The sequence below is a fragment of the Oculina patagonica genome, chromosome 12, assembly GCF_052425735.1.
Source record: "Oculina patagonica isolate OP01 chromosome 12, crgOcupat, whole genome shotgun sequence".
In the NCBI taxonomy this organism is placed as follows: Eukaryota; Metazoa; Cnidaria; class Anthozoa; order Scleractinia; family Oculinidae; genus Oculina; species Oculina patagonica.
In genome coordinates this window covers 31548477-31553818 of record NC_135769.1, presented here as the reverse complement: position 1 = coordinate 31553818, position 5342 = coordinate 31548477, and positions in this window count along the sequence as shown.

Sequence of the window (5342 nt, the reverse complement as noted above, 5' to 3'; positions counted from 1 at the left end):
AATAAATTGTTGCCCGAAGATGTCAATGCACTGTATCCTTTTTCTTCAGTCAATTTACATTGTTTTTGCGTCACTTGAAAATTTTACAAAAGCGTATAAAACATTCAAGGGTAAATGGGTTAAAACATTTCGTTGAAAATTTTGAGCTGTTAACATTTGAGTCAAAGGCATTAGGTTCATCACATTGTAACAACATTGTTTCAACGTCTTACGCTATGCTGATTGTTATTCATTTATTTCAATGTGATTTGTGAGATTTTTGTAGCACATCAAGACAATTTCCTCCTGGTATTGATCACCTCACTATATTTAATAGAAAACATTTACTGAAGATAGACTTATAATAACGATACGCTTTGTATGTGATTCATCAGAAACAACGATACTTTTCTTTTCTCATTTCCTGGTTTTGAAATAAGTTTTTCTTAAAACGAACGACAATTAATAATGATTTTCTAACATCCTTAATAAGTCAAAGTATTGAGGTGTCTGTGATATTTCATAGTTGTTGTTCAACAAATTTTCAGCAATCTACAAGTGATGAGTTGACATGCAATTTTACTGTCCGAAGCCTGTTTCAAGCACTGTTTCAATTTTAAATCATGCATTTTAAGCTACAAGGAATGGGTTGACTGAGTTTTTTCGTTTAAATTCCCTTAAAAAAAATCGTTTGGTCGAAGGTAACTCTTATAACTCTTAGTCTTGAACAGTTTTTTTATCCCCGAAAACTATAAACTGGATCTGAGCCATTTCAGAATTTACGGGCTGCCTTACAATTCTCTAAGTGTTTGTCCTTCCAGTAGTTTGGTGATACATTAAGACAATACTTTCCAGTAATGATATTTTTACGCAATGCTTTAAAACTTTTGCTATTCAAAATAGAAACAGAACACTCTAATAATTCCCCACCGAAACTGTACAGAAGAAGGAAGAAAACTATGGACTTATCTTCGAAGGACAAAGTTGTCAACATTCACTTGCTCAGTTCAGAATCCAACAGCTACACCATCGTCGCTTTGACCCATAATCGTTGCATGCACTCCGGGGCCCTTGCATTCTGTTTTACTTGATCTCTCTTCTACCAGGAGAAACAAAGAAAATGTCAATATAACGTAAGCCATTTTCTTTTTTCATTGAGCATATTTGCTTGCTGTGTTGTTTAAATCTGGTAATTTTAAAAGTACGCTGGGTATAGATCTCGAACAAACGTGCTCTGTCCATGTCTCATTAATCAGAGATATGTTTTCGATTAGGCGTTATTAAAAATACATGACCTTATTTTAAATTGTTTTCTCTTGTTTTGGCATCTTTTTATGTCTCTGCCTGCATAATCAGTTTGCCGTTCAAGTTCTGTTGAAGTCCCTTTAAATGTTAATTCTGAGAATTTGGTGTTAAAAACAATATCCTACAGATGATGATTTTTTTCTCAATACCCAAGTAAATAGTAAACGTAACCAAGATAATTTGATATGAATCTACTCAAGGTACTTTTCACTGTATAAAAAGATGTCTAAAACACTAGTCCGGTTGCACTGTTGTCGTTACTACTTCAAACAAGTTTGATTTTGTTTACTTATCATATGCATTGTCTTATACGAACTAGAAATGACAGTAAATAATCAACTGCAGTCTTGCGTTCTTCTTACTGATTTTCACTAATTCCTCTTGGTGGTAAATGAGGACAACTAGCATATATTAATTGAAAACATTTTTTCATAAAAATTGTAAATAACCGGAGGAGCTACGAAAAATACTTATCTGAACTGAATAAGATGTATCCAATAGTCAACTGAATCCAGAGGCGGAGAGCCACCAGACGTCGATCAAAACACCAGCTGTTCCTTTAACATTGTCTCTGTTCTGGAGAAAATAGTGAAAACATTAGTGACCTGAAATTAAGAAGTTTTTCTGGAATGGAGAAGCCATTGAAAATCAGAGCTACGGTAATAATTGAACTCCAGCATGTTGCTCAGTATTTCAAAGCAAACATACTCATAATATAATAGTGAAAAGGCGTGTTCAAAATAATCAAGGCTATCTTTGAGCTCGTTTCACCAAATTTATTATCAGTTTAACAAAAAGCAATTAACACAATTTAAAATTTGATCACCATTCAGGGCAGTCAAGGTATAATCAGGGTCCGGTTGTTCAAAGCACGATTAAGCTAATCTAGGGTTAGCGTGGAATTCAGTTGATTTTAGTTTTACAACATTTCATTGAAGTTTTCTGTTAATATTTTCTGTCCTCCAGTTTTGACGTGGACCAATCTCAAACTTCACAAACATTAGCTTTGGAAAACCCTTTAAAAAACGGGAAATTAAAACCTCAATAATCTTTTAATCCTGGGTTAGCGTTTTAAAATCGCCTTTCGAACAACCCGGCCCAGGTGTATAATAGAAGATCACATCAGTGCTGCCCCGGTACATCATCTGGGCTTACAGACTTAAAATTGGGACATCATCTTGTAAATGTCAAATTAACTATTCAGCAATCACCGAACGATCACCTTACCTGAATTGTAATTGTTTGTAACACGAAGAGGCCGGCGAGGATAAAATAACAACGCCCCACTTGCTCATTGCTGATTCATATTTTTTGGCGCCAACACATGGCCTCTCTGTTTGCAAATTCTTTTGGAACCACTTCTACTGCTCTGCTAAAATGGACGAAAAACACAAGGAAAGATTAAGGTATTTGTATTCTAAACCAGGAAAAAGTTCCCATTTACCCTCTGGCACGAGAAGAAGACGTCGAAGGAGTTTGGTTTGACGCCAGCTTACTGACAAAACTGAAAACAACCCTTAAATTCGATACGATACTTAAATTGTGACCGCGAAAAGTTGGTGGCGTAAGAAACAGTCGCGCTTGGCCTAACAGTATATTACTGCTACTTCTTATAATAATACAATAACTTCTCAAGGAAAAAACGTGTTTAAAAGCTGAGTATTTCAACAGTTACACGATAACAATTTCCGCGGCGTGGCCCCGCGATGATTAACTCGAACTAAACTTCACTGCTCGGCTATATTAGTCAGTTTAAAAAGCAAAACTTAATGGATAGCGTAATTCTAAAGCTACATAACAACTAAAGAAATAACACTGAAACAAAGAAGGAAAGAAATGTGGACTTATCTGAACGAAGCACATGGAGGAAGATGACGCCGTTTCCTTACGTATTTCCTTCGCAGAACAACGATGACCAACACTAAAATTATGGGAGTGTCATGACACTTCAACTCATATACGCAATTAATATTCATCACGACAAATATGTTTGCACAAAACAATGCACCATTAATGTTTTTTCCGAAATGTTCAACATTTTTGTGTAATAAATGCAACCTCAACAATGCCGGGAAAAAAAACTTTCACGCCAGTCATCACCGCAATGGCGTGCGAGTTTGTTTTTGTTTTTCATTCAATACACAAAAATGTTGAACATTTCGAAAAACATATTAATGGTGCATTGTTTTGTGCAAACATATTCGTCGTGACATATTTAAATGAATATTAATTACGTATAAGAGTTGAAGTGTCATGACACTCCCATAATTTTAGTGTTGGTCATCGTTGTTCTGCGAAGAAAACGGCGACTTCTTCCTCCATGTGCTTCTTTCAGGTTAAGTCCGCATATCTTCTCTTCTATGTTTCAGTGTAATTTCTTTAGTTTATATGTAGCTTTAGTTTTTAAAATTACGCTTGCCTTTAAGTTTTGCCTTTTAAACGGTCTAATATAGCCAAGCAGTGAAGTTTAGTTCGAGTTACTCATCGTGGGGCCACGCCGCGGAAATTATTGTTGTGTAATTGTTGAAATACTCAGTTTCCAAACACGTTTTCCCTATGAGCAGTTATTACATTAATACTAGTAGTAGTATTATTATACGGTTATACCAAGCGCGGACTGTTTCTTTGGCCACTAACTTTTCGGTCGCAATTTGTATCGCATCGAATTTGAGGATTGTTTTCAGTTCACTTGTCAGTAAGCTGGCGTCAAACCAAACTACTTCGACGCCTCCTTTCCGTCCCAGACGGTAAATATGAACATCTGCCTGGTTTAGAATACAAATACATTAATCTTTTCTTGTGTTGTTTGTCAATTTTAGCAAAGCAGTAGAAGTGCCTCCAAAAGAAGTTGCGAACAGAGCGCGGCCATGTTCAGTGTTGGCGCCAGAAAAGTTCATGAAACAGCAATAAGCAAGTGGGGCATTGTTATTTCATCCTCGCCGGCCTCTTCGTGTTACAAACAAAATTACAGTTTCAGGTAAGGTGATCGTTCGATGATTGCTGAACAGTTAATTTGTCATTAACAATTAAGATCCTGCCTCAATTTTAAGTCTGTCTGTAAGCCTAGATGGTGTCCCGCGTCAGCACTAATGTGATCTGCTTTCATATCAAGACTGCGCTGAATGGTGATCAAATTTTAAATTGACTTTATTGCTCTATGTTAAACTGGTAGTAAATTTGGCAAAAAGAGCTCAAAGATATAGTCTTGATTATTTTTTAACATGCCTTTTCACTATTTTACTTAGAGTACGTTTGATTTGAAAACCCGAGCATCATTCTGGCACTCGATTATTATCGTAGCTCTGATTTTAAATGGCTTCTCCATTCCAAACAGGCGAGTTCTTTTACACTGTGTAATTTTTGATTTGTATTCGGCACATTTGAATTTTAATTTTATCGCGAACAAAAATAGAGATGATGAATGACTTTAAAACAACTTCGTCCTGATGAAATAATGCCGTAACTAACATACGTATAATGTATAAGAAATATTTAACGCTTATGACTGGTTCCGCAAGGGAAACTTATAGGTATCCAAAGGGTTCAGTCATTTAAGTAACTTGTTATATTACACAACGAAGACTTCAGAAGAAAGGCTGTCGTCGGCCAACATTCGCTGGCAACAGTGCACTGTTTTCCTCTGGCGTCAAAGATTTTGCAATGTTGCCAGCTCAGAGATTATTGGCGGGAAACAGTTTAATTGTTGGATGTTGATTGAAAAAAGATCAAATTTCCACTGGTTTTCCTCAAAATTTCCGCAGATACCACCAACCAAAAAATATCCAGAGCTAAACTTGATAAATAAAAGAAAAACGTCTTTACTTCAAGTCGCTAATGTTTTCACTTCTTTTTCCAGATGTTGAACAGAGATAATATTAAAAAAAGCTATGGTTTTGATCGACGTCTGGTGGCTCTCCGCCTCTGGATTCAGTTGACTATTGGATACATCTTCTTCAGTACAGATAAGTATTTTTCGTAGTTCCTTCTTTGCACTTTTTTCGGTAACAAATGTTTTCTATTACTATATGCTAGTTGTCCTAATTTACTACCAAGAGGAA